The sequence below is a fragment of the Pinus tabuliformis genome, chromosome 3_1 (genome assembly GCF_031772625.1).
Source record: "Pinus tabuliformis cultivar Carrire ecotype Pingquan chromosome 3_1, CPIR1, whole genome shotgun sequence".
Lineage (NCBI taxonomy): Eukaryota > Viridiplantae > Streptophyta > Pinopsida > Pinales > Pinaceae > Pinus > Pinus tabuliformis.
In genome coordinates, this window is record NC_142301.1 from 235,529,125 (window position 1) to 235,554,915 (window position 25,791).

A 25,791-nucleotide genomic window follows, 5' to 3' on the forward strand; every position below is an offset into this window, starting at 1 on the left:
GAGGGTATTTGGATGTGACGCATATGTACATGTTCCAAAGGAGAAAAGAACCAAGTTGGATAGTAAATCTGAAAAGTGCATCTTTATTGGATATAAGGATGGTTTAAACGGTTATAAGCTTTGGAACCCAGTAACAAGGAAGGTTGTGTACAACCGAGATGTGGTGTTCAGAGAGGTTAAAGAAGTTATTAAGCATGAAATCCAACCAAAGGAACCTGAGAAGATAGAGTTTGAGCTTAAGGAGGAAGAATTAGACTCTACAGTAGAGGAGGAATCAAAAGATGAAGAGCCACAAACTCTGGGTGTGAGAAGATCAGTTCAAGAAAGAAGGCAGCCAGAAAGGTATAGTCCATCTACTTTCTGTTCAAATTTTGCTTTATCTATTACTGACAATGATCCTAGAACTGTGAAGGAAGCAATAGATTCATAGGATGCCAAACTCTGGAAAGAGGCCATGGTTGATGAAATGGAATCTTTGCACAAAAATGAGGCTTGGGATCTGGTGGAGTTTCCAGCTAGAAGGAAACCCATTGGCAGCAAATGGGTGTTCAAGAAGAAGACAAATGCAGAAGGAAAGGTGGAGAAATACAAAGCTCGGTTGGTAGCAAAAGGTTATTCCCAGGTGTCGGGAATTGATTTTGGTGATATTTTTTCTCGTGTTGCCAAGGTAACTTCTATTAGATTACTTTATCTGTTGCTGCTACTTTTGATTTTGAGGTAGAACAGATGGATGTGAATACAACATTTCTTCACGAGGATCCGGAAGAGGAGATCTACATGAAGCAACCTGAAGGCTTTGCGGTGAAGGGTAAGAAAGAAATGGTATGCAAGTTAAAGAAGTCTCTGTATGGGTTAAAACAGTCACCAAGGATGTGGTATCAAAAATTTGATACATTTACATGGGCACTTGGCTTCACTAGAAGTAAAGCATATCAATGTGTGTATTTTAAATTAATTGGTGACCGTGTTATTTATTTGGTCTTGTATGTGGATGATATGTTGCTGGCTGGAAATGACCAAGAAATTATCCAAGTTCCGACACATAGGAAGTAGTTAAGTATAACTTGGTCTAGTATAGATTTAGGTAAAGTGTGTTTCTTTACTATGTACTTTTTGTAACTTACAATCCGACGGTCACGATATGTAGTGATCTGACGGTTCATTCTCTCCTCGGTATTACCAACACTTGATCCGTGGCTTAACACCTGATTGGTCCATGATCTCTATTTAAAGAGCATGGAGGTTCATTTGTAGGGTAACCGTCCATGAGAGAAGCTTATGTAAATTTTCATTCTTTTATTAATAAATTTCTTGAAGTGGCCGCGTTGGCTCAGGCCGTGGACTGTTTCCCTCTTTGAGGGTTTTAACCACGTCAAAAATACTGGTGTGTTAATCTGTGATCTATTTGTGAGCGGTGTCCTTTGGTGTTATGTCCAAGGAACTTACCTTGTAAATTCCTACATGGTATCAGAGCTATTTGAGGGCCGCGTTCGTTGGTGATCCAAATCTGAAGCCAGTAGAACTGCATCTGACTATCGTTTCCTAGATCTATTATTTTGACTTCTTTCGGGCCGAGAGGACTACTCTGTTGTGTTAGGAGCATCTGTTCCAGTGAGGAACCCCTTTCGTTTCACGCGAAAAGGTTTCTGGTAGCCCTAGCTACGTCATTTTTAAGATCTGGAGGTATACAATGTTTTTTTTGCAGTTTCTAGTTATTTTCTCTCTGTTTATTATTTCGGTTTATTTAGCTCCTTTTTTATTACCGGATCTATACCTTTCATTTTTGCGTATGCTCTTTGCCCCGCGACTCTGTGCGATCTGGGAAAATCAGAAACAGAGAGGAAGGATTTTTCTCATGTGTATGCTCTTTTCCGCCGCGCCTTAGTGTGATCTCGGAAAATCAGAAACATTGAGGAAAATATTTAGTTTCTGGGTAAAGCTAACTCCAAGCCATGAGGTTTGTTTTTTTTTGTATGTCCGTGTTGGGTTTTGTGTTTTCTATTTTGTAGGGAAAAAGAGTTTTCTCAAGTAAGCACACAGCCCAAAGCTTCAGCGACTAAAAAAAAAAAAACCCCCTTCCTCTTTTCCAAAAATTACTAAACTTTTAGTTTAGCTCACTTGGTCCAAAGCTATTTTGTGAGAGTAGAGGTCTTGAGATCAAGTCTTCTTTTTGTTGAGCTAATTAGATTAAGTTTGGAAAGGGGGTGGATTTTTTTTAAATATAACATTATCATTCATTTCCGCACATTCCCGCACTTCGTCGGCATCTTCATCAACTTTTCTTCAAAAAGCCATAACTTCTTCATCCAGAAGCCGTTTTCAAAGCCATTTTTTTTGAACCAGCCTAATTTTTTGAGATCTTTTCATTGGAACACTTAGTTTCAGCATCTATAGCTTCAGTTTCTGTTAAAATGGAAAGTTCATGCCAAGTTATTCTTGACAGCACCAACTACTTCCAATGGTGGTCCTACATTGTGGATTTACTTAAGAGTAAAGGTCTCTACAGAATAGCCTCAAGCCAAGAAACCAAACCGAAAGATGAAGATAAGGCAACTAAATGAGAAAATAGGCAAGATCAAGCACGTGGGTTGATAGGGATGTCTATTTCTCCAGATCTTAGATTCCATATTGCAGAACTTTATACTCCTGAGGAAGCAATGAAACAGATCACTAAAGTTTTTGGAATTATAAATGAGCTTAAAGCCCATCAACTCGAAAATGAGTTGCTTACATTGGACCCCAATAATTTTTATTGCATTGAAGATTTTTTGTCCAAGTTCAAAACCCTTAGACTTCTCTTGGAAGGTGTTAAGGTTAAGAAAGAAGATAGTAGACTTATCTATTCCATTCTTACTAAGTTGGGACCAGCCTATTCTGTGTTTGTTTCCACCTTCCATTCTACAAGAGAAGCCTTCATTTCTCAAGGACAAGCCTACCAGTTCCCTTCCTTTGATTCCTTTTGTGATTCTTTAATAAGAGAACAAGAAAAAATCTTACACCTTGGTCTTCTTAATCTTGGAAACTCTTCTAAGAAAGCGTTAGCCGCCCAGCAGCAACCAAATTCAAAGAATCCTAAGAAGTTGTATCCTAAAAGGAATGGTCCTAAACCAAACAAGGGTCCTAAACAATTTCAGCCTCAAAATGAAAAATCATTTCAACAAAATGATAAGACAAATAAAAACAAAGGGAAGAAGACTGATAGACATTGCAACTTTTGTAATTGAGATGGCCACTTAGAATCCAAATGCTTTAAGAAGATCGAAGCCTTGGAAGCAGGAATGAAGAAGCATAACATCCATTTGAAGCACTCTTCAACTTCAACTTCATCTTCAGGAATAGCACTTTCTGCATGTGGTTGTCAAGCATCTCGGTCTGGCTATGCACTAAATGTATCTTCTTCTTCTCATTCTCATGAGTGGCTCATTGATTCTGGAGCTTCTTATCACATGGCCAAAAACAAAGCCATGTTTTCATCTTTAAATGATTGTAACACCAAAAATATATATGTTGGTGATGATAGATCTCTTAGTGTTTTAGGGACTGGAACTGTTCATATAGACAATGGTCAATTTAATGATGTATTATGTGTTCCAACCTTATCCTGCAACCTTCTATCTGTATATCAGATAACTCATTCAGGTGAAGGTAAAATCGTTGAATTTTCACCTCACGATGTTGTAATTAAGGACCTAAGAGATCCTAGATAGATTTTAGCTACTGGCATCGCTGATGATTCTACAAGGTTGTATAAGTTTCACAACTTTGGGTCATCAAATCTTCCCTCGGTATTTGTTGCTCATAACGATGAAGTGAGCAAACTTTGGCATGAGCGATTTGGTCACTTAAACTATCGCTCCCTTCAGAATCTATGTAAAGAAAATATGGTGACAGGTCTTCCAATGGTATCTTGCAGAGATGGTGTTTGTTCCAGATGTGTACTCGGAAAACATCATGGATAGTTTTGAAAAACGTGCCTCTTGGCATGCCTCAGCCCCTTTACAGCTTGTGCATAGTGATTTATGTGGTCCACTTCCAGTTGTTTCATTCTCTGGCTACAAGTATTTCTTAACTTTCATTGATGATTTCTCCAAACGCACTTGGGTATACTTCTTAAAACTCAAGAGTGAAGTATTTAACATGTTCTTGGCCTTTAAGGCCTTTGTTGAAAAACAATCTGGACATCAAATTCTTAAGTTAAGATATGATAATGGCGGAGAATATGTTAACAACAAATTCATCAACTTTTGCATTGAGAATGGAATTCAAATGCAATATACTGTGCCATATACTCCACAACAAAATGGTGTAGCTGAAAGGAAGAATCGCACCTTAAAGGAAATGGATAATTGTATGCTTCAATCTAAAGTACTTGGTCTTAATTTTTGGGCAGAAGCAATTAACTGTGCAAATTACATAATAAATCGCACTCCTACTAAGGTTTTAAAGAATATCACTCCAAAAGAAGCATGGAGCTCAATTAAACCATATGTAAGTCACTTTCGTGTTTTTGGAAGTGAAGCATGGGCCCATATTCCAGATGAGAAACATAAAGCTTTAGAACCTAAGAGTGAAAATGTATTTTTGTTGGATATTCTGAAGATGTCAAAGGATATAGACTTATTCCACTTAATTCCAAAAATGTTATCATTAGAAGAGATGTAAAGTTTGCTGAAAATATATCAGCCTACGAGCCTAGTTCGGTGGATGTGCCACCTCTCCCTATCTCTTCTACTTTTGAAAATATTTCCTCTTTAGATGATGAAAGCAAGGATGAAAATCCTCCCCCACCTTCTCAAGATCCTCCTTCAGCTCCTCAGCTTCCAAAATGGGTCCGTGCTACTCGGTATGCAGCAGGTGATCTTGTCGGTGATCCTACATATCAGCGACGTACACGTTCTCAGTTTGATAGAGCCTCTTCTTTACTAGCTCAAGCTTTAGTGAATTATGATCCTGACACCTTTGTAGAAGCTTCTGGCCATCCAGATTGGGAAGCAGCTATGAATGAAGAATATCATTCATTATTGGCAAATGATACATGGGATCTTGTTCCTCTACCAAAGGGACGAAAACTTGTTAGATGCAAATGGGTTTACAGAACCAAGTATGGACCAGATGGGAAAGTTGATAAACATAAAGCTCGTCATGTTTCTAAGGGTTTTTCACAAGTTGAAGGCATTGACTACACTAAAACCTTCTCCCCTGTTTCCAAAATGAACTCTATCCGCCTTGTTCTTTCCCTTGTTGCCTCTTTCAAATGGGAAGTCCATCAGATGGATGTTAAATCTGCCTTCTTGCATGGGGACTTGCATGAAGAAATCTATATGGAACAACCTATTGGCTTTATACAAACATACTCCAGCCTTGTATGTTGGCTTAAGAAATCCCTTTATGGTCTCAAGCAAGCTCCTCGAGCTTGGTATGCCAAAATGGATAACTTTCTTTTAGAAACTGGCTTTTTTAGGTTTCATTCTGACAATACTGTCTACACCAAGAAAGTGGGCAAGTCCCTTATCATTCTTGTTCTTTATGTTGATGATCTTATCCTGACTGGTAGTGATCCCAACCTTATAAACCATGTGAAGTCTAGCCTTAAAAGGAAGTTTGAAATAACAGACTTAGGACACTTACATTATTTTCTTGGTCTTCAAGTCTTGCAATCCAAGGAAGGTATTTCCCTTTCCCAGTCCAAGTATGCCTGTGATATTCTACACCATTTTCACATGGAAGACTGTAAGCCAACCCCTTCTCCCTTTCAGTCTGGAGTCAAACTTTCAGTCACTTGTACTTCTCCTGAAGTTGATGCTACCTTATACTGTCAACTTGTAGGAAAACTTTTGTATCTAACCCATACTCATCCTGACCTTTCCTTTGTTGTTGGCCTTGTTGCTCGATTTATGCAAAACCCACATGAAAGTCATTAGAAAGCAGCTAAAAGAATACTTCGTTATGTTCGAGTTACATTTCAGTTTGGGATTCATTACAGTGCCGAAGCAGCTCCTCTATTGGTTGGTTTCACTGATTCCGATTGCGCTGGTGACCCTGATGATCGGAAGTCTACTGCAAGTTATGTGTTCACTCTTGGTTCAGGACCTATTACATGGGCTTGCAAGAAACAAGGTGCCATATCTCTTTCTTCAGCAAAAGCAAAGTATCGTGGTGTTGTAGAAGCTAGTAAGGAAGCCTTGTGGCTTCGTCAGATCCTGTCAGAGTTTGGCTTTCACCAGCAGCATCCGACTACACTTTGGTGTGATAATCAAAGTGCCATTCAACTATGCAAAGATCCAGTACAACATCAGTGCAGCAAACACATTGAACTGCACATGCACTTCATCAGAAAGCTCATTCATGACCATGTTCTTGAAGTGCAATATTTTTCAACAAATGATCAAGTTGCAGACATCTTTACAAAGGCCCTCACAGAGGCGAATTTTACTAAACTTCGATTTATGGTTGGAGTTCAGGAAGTTGTCACTAAGGGGGAATAGGCTCTAGTGCCTCCTTCCTTCTTCTATTGTGTCATATTTGTACATCCTTCAATCCTATCCCAAGTTGTTCTTAAGGGGGGATGTTAGGATATTCCGACACATAGGAAGTAGTTAAGTATAACTTGGTCTAGTATAGAGTTAGGTAAAGTGTGTTTCTTTACTATGTACTTTTTGTAACTTACAATCTGACGGTCACGATATGTAGTGATCTGACGGTTCATTCTCTCCTCGGTATTACCAAAACTTGATCCGTGGCTTAACACCTGAATGGTCCATGATCTCTATTTAAAGAGCATGGAGGGTCATTTGTAGGGTAACTATCCATGAGAGAAGCTTATGTAAATTTTCATTCTTTTATTAATAAATTGCCTGAAGTGGCCACGTTGGCTCAGGTTGTGGACTGTTTCCCTCTTTGAGGGTTTTAACCACGTCAAAAATATTGGTGTATTGATCTGTGATCTATTTGTGAGCGGTGTCCTTTGGTGTTCTATCTAAAGAACTTACCTTGTAAATTCCTACATGAAAGATCTTGGTGCTGCAAACTATATTTTGGGCATGGAATTAAAAGAGATCAGGAAAAGAGGAAGCTCTAGTTAAACCAGAGGAAGTATGTCGAGACAATACTACAGAGATTTAATATGCAGGATAGTAAACCAGTGAAGGTTCCTATTCCTGTAGGTGTGAATTTATCTGTTGAACAGTGTCCCAAGACACAAGAAGAGGAAGAGGACATGTCCCGTGTTCCATATGCAAGTGCAGTGGGTAGCCTAATGTATGCAATGGTCTGCACTAGACCAGACATTGCACATGCAGTGGGAGTATTGAGCAAGTTTATGTCAAAACCAAGGAAGGAGCACTGGACAGAAGTGAAATGGGTTTTCAGGTATTTGTGTGGCACTAGTGATTATGGCTTGTGCTACCAAGGAAGACTAGCATTGGACAGAGTGTTGGATATTCGTGGCTTTGTTGATGCAGACTGGGCTGGAGATCTGGATCAGAGAAGATCTACAAGTGGGTATGTGTTTAACCTATTTGGATGTGCAGTCAAATGGATGAGTAAGAAACGATCTGTAGTGGCACTATCAACTACAGAGGCAAAATACATGGCAGACACTCATGCAAGCAAGGAAGCAGTTTCGTTGCAGAGATTGTGTTCAAGTATGGGGTTAGTATAGGGAGCTATAAGGATAGACTGTGACATCCAAAGTGCAATTTTCTTGGCAAAGAACCCTGCTTACCATTCAAAGAAAAAGCACATTGATGTTCAATATCAATTTGTGAGGGATATGATAGAAGACAAAAAGGTGGTGCTAGTAAAGGTGGACTCTTTGAAGAATACTGCAGATGCATTGACGAAATCTGTGAGCTCTGAGAAGTTCCCTTGGTCTAGAGAAACAGCGGGCATTGTAGGGCTGGATAAATGACTAAGCTCTCCTGTGGCCCCTTGTGGAAAGAAAACAACAAGTGGGATAATGTTGGGTTGTGTTATATTCTTTCCACGACTAGCCGACATAGTTAACTGGGGGGTTGGGGGGTCGGAGCCCCCCCTCCATTGCGCTAATTGTATAGTGGGGGGGTTACAGGGAGTGCGGCAACCCCCCCATCCAAGGGGTTTGAGGGGGGCAAGTAGTCCCCTTGTATGGGGTCCGGGGCAGCACCCCGAGATTTTTTTTTTTTTGACCCTATATTAGATTGGGCAAACCTACCTATGGTTTTGTGCATGGTTTTCACACGTGGTTTTGGACGCGATGGTTTTTGGTCCATGGTATTGGATGCTTTCACATTTGTAACTATGTATTGTAACATTGAAAGGAATATAATGAAAAATCAAGCTAGTAGTCCCGGTTTTTGGATCCAGGGGAAAATCTCTGTGTATATGTGTTTTATGTGTTATGCTCTCGCATTGTTTATTTTCTTTGTTTTAGAATTCGTATGCAGGTAATTTCTGTACGAGGTTAAAACCTACATCCATAACAATTCTTTTTTGTTTTATGAACTCTAAGAAATTATAGCTGGGTACTTCGGCCTTGTTTATCACTAGTCGTTATTTTGACAGTGAATATAAATTTTGTTTCTTTTCTTACTGCTCCATACTCGTTCTTTCTATTTTATGAACTCTAAGAAATTATAGCTCAGTACTTCGGCCTTGTTTATCACTAGTGGTTATTTTGAGGACGAGGGTTTCTGCCCTATTTTTCTTTAAGAATAAAAAAAAAAAAAACATTTTTCTTTACCCTGGGTTATTTAGATGATTCGTGTGTATATATATATTATGCGAGCACTTTAATTATTACATGTTGTTCATGCATCACTTGTTTAAAATGACAATATTGTTTCCTGGGTTAGTTTACTATATAGAGTATGCGATGAAATTTGCATCCCTTGTTCTCAGAGGATTATTTATCGATTTACCATTTGCCTCAACATAGAGATAAGAATGGTCATACTAGTGTCATGGTTTGGAAGCCTTTTGATGTGACATTATGGTTTTATTATTACAGATGTGCTTATAAAGTGATGCAGGAGCATTCAGCTCAACAATATCATTGTATCTTAGTAAACATAGGGGATCTTGTGTTTTCAAGGAAGTTGGTTTCCTATGTTTTGAATTAATGTAATTATTAAGGTTTTGAGTGATTTTAATGAGAGAAGCTAGAATAGGGGTTTAATTAAGGATAGTGAGGCATATTAGTAAATATTCTCGAATGTAGGAGAACATGAGAGAATCAGGATAGTTGAGAGATTGAGAGATTTGAGAATTAATTGTAAATCTTAGATTAGGAGCTAATTCATGATTTTGTGGATTAGAGAGGATTCTTAGAGATAAGGAAGATATTTTGGAGTTTTGTTGAGAAGATTATGGATCTAAACTAGGAATTGGTTGTAGAATCCCTTTTGTATAAATGTAAGCCTAAAAGGCATAGTCAGGGGTTGGTTAGCTAGTTAGTTAGGAGTTAGAGTGCGAAGAGTTTGATTGTAAGCCTACGGGTAGATTGTGAAACAGAGGCCACTGATATTGGAAATCAGGCCTGAGAAAAGAAACTATGTAAATACTTGCTTATTAATACAAACAACTCAATTCTCAGTTTGTGTGTGTTTTGAGTATTGAAGGATAAATTGTGTGTGATTTAGAGGTTCTGCATAGTATTTGTATGCAGGTGGGGTTAGACAGAATACAAGAAGAACATGGATGAAGGATCCGTGGATCGTTGAAACCGATTGAAGGATCAAAGTACAATTCGAGAGTGACCATGGTTAATGAATACACAGAGTTAAGAGTTATGGGGCAGAACAGCGAAGGACTAGAACTCTGAAGAAAACCGGAAACACAGAGGAACATTGAAAGAACGACATAAAAGCAAAGTAAAGAGAAGGCCGAAGAAGTGAGGTAACGTTGCACAAGAGTCGTTGGATCTGAATATCAATGAATGAGGCTGAAGGTGATGGATGACCAAGATTAAGTCGTACAACATAAGAGAAAGAAATGAACGGTGGAGATTCAATCTAAGTACTTGCAGAAGGTGAAAGGCGGGAATCGATCTGGACCGTCAGATCGACAGATCTGGTAGATCGACGGTGATTAGTAACTGCAGTGGGGGTAGAGAGTGTACGGGTGCCTTAATCGTGGTTGAAGGCCCGCAATTGTTATTAACCGTCGATTGTAAATCCAAATGCTTACGTCATAGTCAACTACGAGGGCTGGAAGCTTAATAACCTGCATGCTTGTTGAAGACCTGCAGACCGTCGGATCGAATGATTAGATCAAGCGTGCCTTGATCAATTGGTGGAGGATGGAAATCATATTGTTTTGGTGATCATGACAATTGATGACCGCTAAATCTGGAGAGAGAAGATTAACGGCGGAGAGTGAAATTCAACTTGGGACGAAACTGTTGTTCAATTGGCGAAGTGTTGTTCAATTACGGATTGTTTTTCAATCCTGAGTGTTGTTCAGTTGCTATTCAATTGTTGTTCAGTGTTGTTTAGTTTCTATTCAATTAACAAATTAGAAAGGAGCGGACCCGAGGAGGTCATAGGCGCGTTTTTATGTTATTTGATGTCCGGTTGTGTTATCGCATATCGCATGTGAGAGGTGATGAAGTCACAGGTTGATGTGATGTGAGATTGCGACATTCATTGATCTTGTGGACAAAATCAACCGTGGAAAAGGGCAATCGCATGTCACAAGACATGAGTTCTGAATACACATTCTATTGAGTCATTTGAACTCCGCGATTGCGATAAAGGACGAGCTGGCATGTGTAGCAGAGTTAGGTTAATATGCACAGTTAAAGAGTTAACCAAAGTTGTTATAAAGGATGAAGGGTTGAGATATAACGTTCTGCATCAAAGGATCATGTAAGGGTCAAACTGGGGTTAGTTGTTGAATTGTTCTGCATGAGACCAATTAAGGGGCCTTAAACCTTAAGTAATGAAGGTTTGACCAGGAAGGTCAATGAAATTCCTGGGACAAACGATATTATTCATTTTATATTCATACTGTGGGTATCGTGGGTTTTTCCTGCGTCATAAAGTCATGAAAGCACATGAAACCCCATGAGGTCTTTCAATCTACTACATTAAAACACAATACTTCATGTAGCAGTGATCAGGTTGATATATTATTTGTTATTTGTGTCATAAAACAATTTTTGGATTTTATTAGATATAAACATTATATATATATATTTAATATTTAAGTATAAATATGAATTTAATCATTGACATTTTTAAACAAAGGTTCTTGATAAAACATTGCAAGGCCATTTTACCATGGAGTTCATACTGTCACTTAACCGAAAGAGAAACATTGTGTTAAAAGGGTTATTTCAGTCAGAATCAAATCCATTTATGTGCCCAGATGATGGAAATTCCTCAAACCCATCAAAAAGCTGTCATGACTAAGGAAAATGTGAAATTAGAAGGTTTTGTAAATATGTGTCCCAACCAACCAAACATAGATTACAAATTCTTACAATAACATGCCTTTCTAGAACGATTGGTCAAGTAAAGCCACTCAACTTTATGTGGTTTACAGGAAAGAATCTGCAAGCGATTTGAAAGTGCAAAAGGATTTGACACTTAAAATAGCAGCAACCATCATTTAATGCTCCTGAGCATACATTAGGTTTCAATTTTATATATATATATATATATATATATATATATATATATATATATATATATATATATATATATATATATATATATATATATATAGTAAAACTGATTTAATATATTGGGCACCATAATCTAGATTCGTCACCTTAGTAAACTAACCTTGTAATCATAGCAAATTTTGTAAATAGGCTTATAAATTTTAAATACAGAACTAAAATTGTAATAATTTTTTCTTTGAATTTTCACAAATGAAGAGTAGGAAATGTAACTCTCCATAAATAACTATGATTGTCCATTCCTAAAACCAATTTCATAAAGAACAAATTTCAATCAATTTAATGAACAAATTTCAATCTGTACATTGAAAATTTAGTGTTCACATAATAGCATATATAATACAGTAGCTAAAGAGTGCTTGCAGAACATGTTATTTTTAAATAAAATTAGACTATGTAAGTATTTAAAAAAATGTTGTAAATGACCCATTTAACTAGGTCACTCGACAATAATATTATCAATTCATATTCCCTAAATGTTACCTCTAGCTCAGATTCCCCCAAATCATTGTTGTCACATTATCAATTTCAATCCTCCACATTATCAATTTGTTCCAGGTTAATTTTGCCTTCCTTTACAGCATGACTACTTCATTTATTTATTTATTTTCATTATGTGTAATTCACTTCAAGCTTCCCTATTTTCTTGGAACATGGGTTTTATCATCTTCCTAAGATGAGGCAGAATACACTTAATTGAAGGTTCTTGTACTTTCTCTTTTCAAATAGTAGTTTCTTTTTTAGATACATCTTTTTCATTTCTATTTTGTTGGGTGCATGAGATTGAAGCTAATTAGAGTTTTGGCATTGCTTTGTCATCTATTTTTGGTGTTTTAATTTTAATGTTATTGGGTTGACTTGGTCTACCTTGATTTATCTCGTAGAACAACCTTGATGCTTCTAGCTAACATACTTTCCTTGTTTTTGTTGTTATATGTTCATTTGTGTTTCCTTTTTCATTATGTGTAATTCACTTCAAGCTTTCATATTTTCTTGGAACATGGGTCTTATTAGCTTTCGAAGATGATGCAGAATACACTTAATTGAAGGTTCTTGTACTTTTTCTTTTCAAGTAGTAGTTTATTTTTGAGATACATATTTTTCATTTCTATTTTGTTGGGTGCATGAGATTGAAGCTAATTAGAGTGTTGGCATTGCTTTATCATCTATTTTTGGTGTTTTAATTTTAATGTTATTGGGTTGACTTGTTATACCTTGATTTATCTCGTAGAACTATGGTCCAAATGCACCAAAACGCTCTGAAGAGAAAATCCCTACGATTATTAGGAGCCTCTACTCGATCAAAATTTTCTATCCTAAGAATATGGACATATGATGTAGTGCCAAAGAACTAGAAATGATGCATTTATCATTAATGCTAGTATCATATCCCCATATTCTCAACACATAACATTATAATCAACAAAATGAAAAATTTGATCAATGAAGAGGATTCCAATGAAAAAGATGATGATATCATGGCCATTGAACAACCTTGATGCTTATTGGTAACATATTTTCCTTGCTTTTGTTGTTATATGTTCATTTATGTTTCCTTTTTCATTATGTGTAATTCGCTTTGCTTCCTTATTTGCTTGGAACAGTGGTCTTATTAGCTTCCTAAGATGAGGCATAATACACTTAATTGAAGGTTCTTGTACTCTCTTTTCAAGTAGTAGTTTCTTTTTGAGATACATCTTTTTCATTTCTATTTTGTTGGGTGCATGATATTGAAGCTAATTAGAGTATTGGCATTGCTTTGTCATCTTTTTTTGTGTTTTAATTTTAATGTTATTGGATTGCTAATTAGATTGTTGTCATTGATTTGTCATCTACTTTTGGTGTTTTAATTTTGATATTATTGGGTTGACTTGTTTTACCTTGATTTATCTCATAGAACAACCTCGATGCTTCTTGGTAACATACTTTCCTTGCTTATATTGTTATATGTGCATTTACATTTCCTTCTTCATTATGTGTAATTCACTTCAAGCTTCCCTATTTTCTTGGAACATGGGTCTTATTAGCTTCCTAAGATGAAGCAAAATACACTTAAATGAAGGTTCTTGTACTTGCTCTTTTCAAGTAGTAGTTTCTTTTTGAGATACATCTTTTTCATTTATATTTTTTTGGGTGCATGAGATTGAAGCTAATTAGAGTGTTGGCATTGCTTTGTCATCTAATTAGAAAGATTTGTATCTGTGGAATGAACATAAAAATAAATTAGTAAATACTTTCAACCTTCAGTTGAGTTGAAGCTAAGTTGAATGAATTAGAGATTTGTAGTTGAGTTGAATTAGATATCTCTAGTTGTTTTCTTCTTGCAATTCTCCAACCATCCAACCAAGTAGAAACAACCTTTCTTGCTACCTAGCCTTCCGATATATTTTTCTAAACAATGATCTTTTGCACAACCTAACAATACCTTAACAATACCTATATAAATATATTAAATTCATTTTATTGAATTTGTTTTTTACAGGGATCAGAAAACCCATTAAACATGGTTGAAAAATGGACATTATGCATAGAAGTTTCTTATTATCCCAATCGAGGGAAAGTAGTGATTACTTATGTGCTATGAAATATTGTGACGAACAAAGTCCTCCAAAAGAAAAGGAATGTACTTGGAAGAACAACAAACAATGAAGCATATTATATTGCATTGATAGAAGGCTTAGGAACAACTAGGGAGTATGGATCCAATGGAATTGTAGTCTTCACCAATTCCAAACTTGTGTGCAACCAGATGAAAGGCATGTACCAAGTTAAAAAAGAGAGGTTAAAACAACTGCATGGAGAAGCAAAAAATATTGTCAATCAATTTCAATCATTTAGCATAAGACATTGTGCAAATGTTAATAGGATGTCTAGTGATCTATTGTATGGGGAAATGCCAATTCAAGATTTGTGTGTGAAAGATGAATTAGTGTTAAGAAGTTCTCTATAAATATTTATTGATGGAAATTGTAAGATATCTTTGATATGTGTGTGTTTTTTAGTTATAAATGTGTCATTTTTAATGACTGTGTGTTTTCTTCAATTCTATACCAAGTGTGCCCCCATTATGTAAGAACAACTTGATGAACTTGACATGTTTTAGAGAATTTTGTATTTAATTTTCAAAATGTGTGTGCTTCAACATTTGTGTTTTTAGCCTTGAGTATATTTTAAATGAAGAGCTTCGGATTGTTACATTAATTTTCTAAATTCTTTCAATGTTTTTAAATAACAATTTTAAGATCTTAAAATGCATGATGTAATTTCAAGGGTTATATCAATTAAATGCATGAGGTAACTTTAAAGGTTATATCAATTTTCTGAATTCTTAATCTTTTTAAATAGAAATTTCAAGATTTTTAAATGCATGAGGTAACTTTTTAAATATCATAAATCTATATATCTATGGATATCCATATCATGGATGAGAATTTTCCATATGATTCTTCAAGGCAGACATCAATAAAGTCTCATGCATCTACTAGAGCAGGAGTTCTAGGTCATGGACCAAAGAGAATATCAAATGAATCGCGGGAGGTCCATCGTTCACATCGTGGTATGTGTGTGTGTGTGTGTTTGTATTTACTTAAATTATAAATAAGTAGAATCATATGTATGTGCATATAAATATTGAATTGATTTTCTATTTTTTTTAGATGCTTCATTCACAATGTTGTCGCGTGACGATGGTCAACATTCTCTGGGTGGTCATCAATTTCAGGATGGTCAACATTCTCCGGGTGGTCAGCAATCTCAGGGAGGTCAACGTTCTCCAAGTGGTCATCAATCTCAGGGTGGTCAACATTTTTCGAGTGGTCATCAATCTCAGGGTGGTCAACATTCTCCAAGGGGTCAACATCATTTTGGTAAATTATATAATTTTTTTATGTTAAAACAAATTTGTACATGTAAATGAATTGTATGTACATATGCGTATACATGTCTATCTTGCATACATGTATGAATACATTTGTTCACATGTTTTTATATTTATGTAATTTTATATATTGATCCAGAGGGTGAAAATGTTGGTCCAAGTAGACGTAAGCGAAGTCGGACAATTCAAGAAGAAGGCCAAACACCAACTACCATTTATCCATCTGATATTCCGAATGAGCTTCCTTGGGAGACAAACCTCCAACAATGCACATTACAAAGGTGCAAAACTCATTATTCTAAATTGAGGAAAGATCTTGGGAGTTTGGAGCTCCCTGCAGAGAGTAGAGAAAGCTTAGAAATAGTTGTGCACTCTCTAAGCTCATTTCTTGATATTTACGAGAAGCTTGGGCCAACCACGGATTCATTTATAGATATGATGAGGCATAGAAAGGAAGCAGTGATGGGTCCCGATAAATGGGCTGAGGTTAATAAAATGGTTACAAAAGAAAATGCAAAATCTATGTTTAATTTCAAAGAAGGGTCGAAAAGAAAGATGCTCAAGGTGAAATATTTCAAGCACCCTGATATAGCCAGTCATTTGTATGATAGGTTCCTTGTAGCATATGGAAATTTGTCATGGAATGACGAGGTTCCAGATTATTTTTCAAAATTATTTTATGCAGAATTCTTTTTGGGTATGAAACCCGATTATAATGACCTTCCATCTTAATATTATGGTACTGGGAAAGGTCGGTTATATGATCATAGGGCGCATTACGTGATATTGAATTGCCTCTCCCTCAGCCACCTTTGGTACGCCAACCTCCTCGTCTAGTAACTTTGCGGTCAAAGGTGCATGCCACTTCTCAAATTAGTCAAGGAAGGGATTCCATTATAAACAACATACAGAATGCATTGACAGGAATTGATATCGATCTAAATCAACAAAGAGCATCAATTGATGCATGTGCTAATTTTGTATATAAAACATATAAGGAGATAGATAATATGAATAATAAGGAGCTTAAATCATATGCAAAAGTTTGTCGTAATGGTTTGCAAGATCTAATTGTTCATGAAGAATAGGGTGTGGGATCGGTATGTGTTAATGGTTAGGGTGGATATTTTAATGTAATTTGTAATGTATGTTTTAATGTCAATTCACATACATTTTGTTATTTTTTCAGATATAATATAACACAAATGTATCATATGTTCACCATTTGCAGTTAACTCATTTGTTGAACAAAAATTTTGATAATTTCACAGTCCCAGGTTCAGGTTCCAATGAAAATATTTTGAGAGATGTTAATTTTTTTGAAGAGTTCATGTTGATACAGTTATTATTCTACTTTTATTATATTGGTATATTGTGAGGACATATTTTCAAAAGAAATAATTATGTATATATAATTAAATGTTAATAGATTTCGATTCTAACCGATGTACTGGACATAGTGCCACCCTCTTCCTCCCTATTAGGATATGTGCCATAAGTATTGAATATTTCACTTATGTTTTGTTATAAATTGAAGTGTAAGTTTCATTAAAAATGATCTATAAATTTATCTTATAGTTTTAAAATTTTGAAATTTTAAGTTTGGGGAGATGATTCCCATTCTCTATGGACTTTAGCGATGGAGTTGACAATGGGGATAGGATCATCTAAACAATTTGAAAAATGTGTATAACAATTGTTTTAATATTGCGAGTTTATGCATAATTTTCATGTGCAATTTAAAATTTTTAATATATACATGTACATTGTACAGGGCATCCAGGAGGGCACAATGCATGGTGAACACCAAAAGGGCACAATGGAGGGGGAACACGTCGAGGTATTACATGAAATTTGAAATTTTTTATAATTTTGTTTTGATGATTACATTATCATTTAATTTTAAAGTACATAATCTTACGTATATATGCAATTACACATGTTTTGCAGGGCACCCATGATTCAGATGAGTCAACGAGGAGGTCGATAGATCGTATATTTCAGCGAGATTATCTAAATTGATGCAACTTTTTATTTGATAGTCTTTTAATGTTATATTTACTTTTATCATGATATAAATTTTGGACATATTTAAAGTAAAACTCTTTATTATGAATTGATGCATCTTATTATTTGAAAACTTTTTATTATATATTTACTTTTATAATGATATAAATTTTGGACATATTTTAAATCTTGAACTCTTTATTATGATTTAATACATGCTAATTTTGGAGTTTATGTACATTTTGCATGGTACAATTTGCATGATGTATGGTTTGATGCTTAAAACTTGGTTTTACATATTTAAGTTCATGAATATGTAGCAATGAAAGTAAATTTGCATTTAGTTGGTATATTTTGTATTCAATCATTCCTATAATGTTAGTAGATTATTCTTAGGTTTTGTTTAAAGTTGTTTTGTCTTGAGTTATTTAAAATGAATCTATTAAAATTGCAAATTACAAAATGTGAGGTTTACATTTTTCATTTGAATGAATCTTATAATTTGGTGTAGATGTATAAAACAATGATAACTTGAAATTGTATTATAAAATATGGTATGTACATTTTGCATTCATGTATTTAAAGGCTACTATGGATGACGGTTGATAGTTGGCTTTTAATATAAAGTTGTTTGAATGCACAAAGATAAGTTCGATAAAATTGCATTATAAAACATGGCCCGTAATTTGCATGATGCATGCATGGCTTGATGTTTTTAAAGGTTTTATATATTTGCATTTAGTTGGTACATTTTGCATTCAATCATTCTTATAATGTTAGTAGATGATTCTTAAGTTTTGTTTAAAGTTGTTTTGTCTTGAGTTGTTTAAAATGAATCTATTAAAATTGCATAGTACAAAATGTGATGTTTACATTTTGCATTTGAAGGAATCTTATAATTTGGTGTAGATGTCTAAAACAATGATAACTTAAAATTTCATTATAAAATATTGTATGTAAAGTTTGCATTCATGTATAGAAAGGCTGCTATGGATGTCGATTGATAGTTGACTTTTAATATAAAGTTGTTTGAATGCACAAACATAAGTTAGATCAAATTGCATTATAAAACATGGCCCACAATTTGCATGATGCATGCATGGTTTGATGTTTTTAAAGGTTTTACATATTTTCATTTAGTCGGTACATTTTTCATTCAATCATTCATATAATGTTAGTAGATGATGAGGAGAGGATGGAACCGGCGCGCTCTGTAGCTATCCGCGAGGGCTTCGGTTAGGGCACTCTGAAACCCTACCTCTTCAACCTGCAGTCCACTCTCAGCAATTGTTTCGTCCTGCTTACCTGGCACAACTTTTCAGGTTACAAATGTCGTTTTCAACATGGATCCGGTTACTGTCGGTGATGTTATGGACACGGAGGAGGAAATTGATTTTACCGAAGACCCGCTCTCCTCTCAGGTTATTTTCGATCGCCCATCCTTCGCATCGTCATCTGCTGGTACTGGCCCTCTGCATTTCGAGTCGCACCTTTCCCCGGTGGTCTCTATCCCGGTCCCCCCCCCCTTCTTGTTTACCTGAAGGCGCTGTTCCCTCTGAATCCGCTGGTCTGGATCTTCCCCCTCTTTCTCCGGGGACCCTCCGCTTCTTATCATCTGTCATACCCCCATCGCCTCCCTTTGATTCACGTCCCCTGTCATCCTCCATCCCGGCTCCACCCTCATCGGGACCGCCTCTTCCATCGACGGCTGGTTTTTCTGCGCTTCTCCATTCTCCCTCGGGATGTTTTGAAACCCCCGTTGTCAAAGTCAGCTCCTCCAGGTCGAACCCTCAAGACTGCTCCCCGGACCCCTTGGTAAATCACCCTTCTGCGCCGCGCACGGGGAAAAAAAGAACAAAGTGTGTCAAATCTACTTCCAAGGACATCACTATTCGGTTCGGAGAGACCACGGCCATAGGAGAGGCAGCAAATATGGAAAATACTATCCTTGTGGGTCATGTCCGAGGGCGAGCTTACTCTGCGACCCGGTTAACTCAGTGGGTGAAAGAGATCTGGGGTGGGGTTCTGAAAGAACTCCCTGAAGTTCATGTACTCCCTCGCGGCTGGTTTGCTCTACATTTTGCCAAGGAAAATTATACGGATCTTGTCTTGGCCAAATTCTGGCATATAGAGATGGCGCCGGTACTGCTCAAGCGTTGGAGTCCTCTGTTCGATCCCGAGCGAGAACAGATTGGAGCTGGGCCATTATGGGTGCGACTGCCTGGTCTCCCCCTCCAATACTGGAACGAAGAAGTCTTCATCCGCATTGGAAATGCTCTGGGGACATATCTCGACCACGATCGCACCTTCGTGGAATCTAGGAATAGAACGCTCGCTCGGATCCTGGTTCACCTAGATACCCGCGAAGGCCTGGAGGAAAAGATCACTCTTCAATGGGGCAGATTCACTCGAGTACAGATTCTTGATTATGAAGGCATTCCTTTCAGATGCCGACGTTGCCATAGGGTAGGGCATGTCTTCAAGGATTGTCCGCTCAACCAGAGGCACGCTGATGCACCAGAGTCCACCATCTTTACTCCGAGATCCATCTCTCCGGCTGCTCAACACGCTCCGGCCACGAGCATTCCCACATGTGCTACTCCTCAGGCACCGGGTGTTACTCTTGGTCGTGCAACAGCTCCGGTCACCAGATCTCGGGCAGCCTCAACAGCCGCATCTGCAGCCCCTCCGGGTAATTCTCTCTTCCCTCCATTGTCTAATTTCACATCGACTTCATCATTGTCTGCTGCATTTTGTTCGATGCCATCCTCCTCTGTCATTGCCCCTGCTGCTACATCCTCTCAACAGCTCCTATCACCAGCATCTTCCCCCTCATCTTCCAGGGGCTCAAAACACTCATACTTCCTGCGCCCGCGCACTCACTCTTAGGGATCTCACCCTACTTTTACCGACTTGGGTATCATAACACCTGGGCTGTCCTCTCTGCCTACTCGAGGGAGAAAATCGGATCTTACTAAGGCTATCAGAAGAGCGGGGGCAGAGGTAGCCACTGGGCGTCAATCCACTATTGATGGGGTACTTAGAGCAAAGAACACCCCTGGCCATCCTCCCCCATGAAGTGTCTCTCCTTCAACTGCAGAGGCCTGGCTAGTGCCTCAAAGAAACTAGCCCTCAAGCGATTGATTGAATCCTCTCCTGTCGATATTATTCTTCTCCAAGAAACTCTTGGACCTGCGGACTCCATATCGGCCTCTCTATCATCTATCATCCCCGGTTGGCAATTCTCGGCCATGGATGCCTCTGGTAGATCGGGTGGCTTAGCTATAGGATATAATCCTGTAACCATAAGGGCTCAAGGTACTTGGGGGGTCCAGGCTTTCTGGGGCTCGATCTATTCTCTGTAGACTTGGGCACCACCCTCAGGGTTATCAACATATATGGGCCGTGTCACCAGCGTGAAACTTTCTGGAACAACCTCCTGGGCCTATCCATTCTATCAGCAGAGAACTTAATCATTGGGGGGGATCTAAACTTTTCATTGGGTTACGGTGAATCATGGGGAGCCTCGGCACAAATTGACCCTATAACCGCATACATGACTGACCTTTTGGAATGTCATGACCTGAGTGATGTCCCCATGATTAAACCTCTTCCCACCTGGAGGAACAGAAGAATCGGCGATGTTGCCCTGGCTCGTAGACTAGATAGATTCATGATGAAAGGATCTCTGCTTCAAAGGCTTCATCACTACAAGCAATGGGTGGGATCTGGCGGCATATCAGATCACCATCCTATCTATCTGGAAATAAATGGGCCCAATAAAAAACCTAAAGCACCTTACAAGTTCAATCATGGCTGGTTACAGGATCCCTCCTACATCAAACTTGTAAAGGACTTCTGGCCTCTCAATCCGATAGATAGAGCTGACTCTCTGGCTAAGGGCTTTTGCACGAATCTATCGCAGATCAAGGAACTCACTATCGAATGGGCCAGAAATAAGCACAGGCAGGAGAACTCAGCTCTCTTGCATATTGAAGCTGAGCTTACCTCTCTCACAGATGAAAGGGGTTTGGGTTTCTCATCAGAGGCAGATAAATCTCATTTAGTGGAGCTGGAAAATCAGAAGCAAAAAATCCTTAGGGAGAGGGAAGAATCTGCTCGACTGCGCAGTAGAGCAATCTGGCTTAAGGCTGGAGATGACAACTCTCGCTTCTTTCACAATTATGCCAAGGGCAGAAAGGTCAGCAATACTATATGGAATCTCCCTATGCCCGATGGTGGAGTGGCTGATACATTCAATAAACTCTCTCAGATGGGATCATCCCACTTCAGGAATCTATACAAGCAACCTCCGGGTTCCAACATTGCAGATATCATTAACATTGCTGGACACTTTCCCAGGTTTGTAAACGAGGAAGAAGCAGAGAATCTTTTCGATCCGGTGACCCCTGAAGAACTGGAATCCACCATTAAATGGTTTAAGAAGGAGCGTAGCCCGGGGCCGGATGGATGGACCATCGAATTCTACATTGCATTTTATGAGACGATCAATCAGGACCTTCTTCGGGTAGTAGAGGAATGTAGGATGACGGGATCCCTGTATAATGCTATCAACTCCACTTTCATTGCTCTGATCCCTAAAACTGACTCTCCCTCCTCTTTTGATGAATATCGTCCCATCTCACTCTGTAATGTACTCTATAAGATCATCTCAAAAATCATTGCAAACCGCATTCGCCCCATTCTGTCTCGCCACATCGCCCCTCAACAATTTGCCTTCCTGGAACACCGCCAGATTCATGAAGCTATTGGGGTTGCTCATGAGGCTTTTCACTCTATCTGGTCTAAACACCATAAAGCCATCATCTTAAAAATTGACCTAGCTAAAGCATTTGATCGGGTCAGCTGGCTCTATATCAAAATGCTCCTTATTCATTTGGGCTTCCCTCACCGATTTATCACTTGGATCATGGCTTGCATTACCACTCCCTCCTTCAGTGTGCTGATTAATGGATCTGCATCCCAGTTCTTCCACTCTGAACGTGGCCTCAGACAGGGGTGCCCTCTGTCTCCCCTTCTCTTCCTCATTGTCATGGATGGCCTCAGTCGTCTTATTGCCTCAGCCAAGAGAAATGGAGATATTTGTGGTCTCAAGATAACAGAGGACTGTTACCTCACCCACCTTTTATTTGTGGATGATGTTATGATCTTCCTTGATGGTAGTATCCGGGACTCCCGTTCTTTCTCAAATATTATCTCCCTCTTCTCATCCGCCACTGGGATGCTGGCCAACCATTCAAAATCATCTATTATCCTATCCAGAACCACTGTCCATGAATCTCAACTGGCACTTCAGCTTTTTCCTTACAGCATTCACCCCCTAGATCAGGGCCTTAAATACTTGGGATATTGGATCAAGCCTATTAGCCCAAAAATAGCGGACTGGATCTGGCTAGTTGCTAAATTGGAGAAGAGACTCAATATCTGGAGCCATCGATACCTCTCTCGAGCAGGTAGACTTGTCCTGATTAAATCTGTCTTGGAAGCTACCCCGGTCTTCTGGATGGCTTTGGCCTGGATCCCGCGCAGCATCCTGACCAGATTACAGCAAACCTGCAATAGGTACTTATGGAATGGGGCAAAAGAGAAACGCATTTTTGCATGGATTGGATGGAAGAGGATTGCCATTCCAAAGAAATGGGGTGGCTGGGGGCTCAAAGATCTCCCTTCCTTCGCACAGGCTCTGGCAGCAAAGATGGGATGGACCTTAATCACTGGAGACAACCTATGGACTCATATGGTATACCACAAATATATTTGGCCCCTTCATTTAATGGATTGGATCCGTCTCCCGACCTGGCCAAAAGCTGGAATATCATCAATTTGGAAAGCACTACTTCATGCTATACCTCTTATCAGAGATAACTTGATATGGAAAATCAATGATGGCACACAGGCCAGAATCGGCCTGGATCCTTGGAATGGAAGCGGAGGCAGGCATATATTGCCTGAAGCCCTCATCTGGCACCTGCACTCACAAGGGATCACTTATATAGCTGATATAGCTGATCCACAGCGCACCACCATTTTCGAACAGCGATGGAAAATTGTAGATCAAATCAACATCCCACCTCTTTGGCACCAAGATTGGCTGTCGTATATCAGTGCCTTATCTGAATCGCACATTAGAATCAAGCAGGGACCTGATGAGCTTATTTGGTATCCTTCGGAGCACGGCATTTACACCCCTAAAACTGGGTACCTATCTCTGATTTCACATAAGGTCCCGGATTTATTATCTTTCTGGTGGAACTCCATTTGGAAACTAACATCCCCACCCAGGCAGAAGCTATTCTTTTGGTGCATCCTTAAGGGTGTAGTTCCCACGGGGGAATACCTCATGAGACGTGCGGTCCATGGACCGTCTTGGTGCATCCTGTGTAAACAGTCAGCCGAATCGCGCACGCACTTATTTCTTCAATGCTCTGTTCTGTCGCACATTTGGCAAGCAATTTCCACTGATATACAATACACCGGTAAATGGGAGGGTGTTGATATAAATCAAACTTGGGAGACTTGGTTCCATCAGCACAGGAACTCAAAACTGCAAAGCTTGCCCATCATCACCTGTTGGTACCTCTGGCTGGCCCGAAACCGTTTGACTTTCGAGGATAAACCGGTTCATTGGCCGCATCTAATTGCTAAGATCATATCAGCCTACAATGAAACTCCTGAGCCACCGCAGCCAAAGGTCCGCCGACCCCGTGACCCTCCACAAATCAATCACAACAGCCCATGGGCTTATTTCGATGGTGCTGCCCAACAGCAGGGATGTGGAGGGGGCTTTCTCCTCTTCATAAATGAACAACATTTCTATAAAGCAAAGCTGGGTTTGGGAGCTGGTTCTAACAACTTCGCTGAGCTCATCACCCTCCGTCATCTTCTTCATTTTGCATTGAGCCACAATTGCTTGCACTTAAACATATATGGGGATTCAAAGATTGTCATAGATTGGTTCAATAATAATTCTGCTTGTCATTCACACACACTCAGCAGCATATTGAATGAAATTAAATTACTGAAGGAACAGTTTAATGACATCACTTGCACTCATATCTACAGGGAACACAACAACAGTGCCAACCAACTATCCAAGGAGGCTACGACACTTCCCAGAGGCGAGTGGATGATACAGGAGCAGCGAGGTACAAATGCATATCAGTACTACCACCGCCCATACATAGATGCATAGTATCATAGGGCAACCAGCCCATGAAAAACTGATATGAACAGATATTTTTTGAACAATTTTGTATATAGCTGATAAATATTATAACTGATAGCCCTGCATGGAAATATGTATATATGACAATATAGAACATCCTGCGAGATGATTTTTGCTTTTTGATAGACAGTAATAGAAACTACAGCTACCCACATGTGTGGTGGAAGAACATATAGCATATGCAAAATGCATCTACAACATGTAATTTTTCCATCAATGAAAGATTACGATTTTTCCAGTGGGAAAAAAATGTTAGTAGATGATTCCTAGGTTTTGCTTAAAGTTGTTTTGTCTTGAGTGATTTAAAATGAATCTATTAAAATTGCAAATCACAAAATGTGATTAACATTTTGCATTTAAATGAATAATATAATTCGGTGTAGATGTCTAAAACAATGGTAACTTAAAATTGCATTATAAAATATGGTATGTACATTTTTCATTCATGTATAGAAAGGTTATTATGGATGTCGATTGATAGTTGACTTTTAATATAAAGTTGTTTGAATGCACAAACATAAGTTAGATAAAATTGCATTATAAAACATGGCCCACAATTTGCATGATGCATGCATGGTTTGATGCTTTTAAAGGTTTTACATATTTGCATTTAGTTGGTACATTTTGCATTCAATCATTCCTATAATGTTAGTAGATGATTCCTAGGTTTTGTTTAAAGTTGTTTTGTCTTGAGTTATTTAAAATGAATCTATTAAAATTGAAAATTACAAAATGAGATGTCTAAATTTTGCATTTGAATGAATCTTATAATTCGGTGTAGATGTCTAAAACAATGATAACTTAAAATTGCATTATAAAATATGGTATGTACATTTTTCATTCATGTATAGAAAGGCTACTATGGATGTCGGTTGATAGTTAACTTTTAATATAAAGTTGTTTGAATGCACAAACATAAGTTAGATAAAATTGCATTATAAAACATGGCCTAAAATTTGCATGATGCATGCATGGTTTGATGCTTTTAAATGTTTGGCT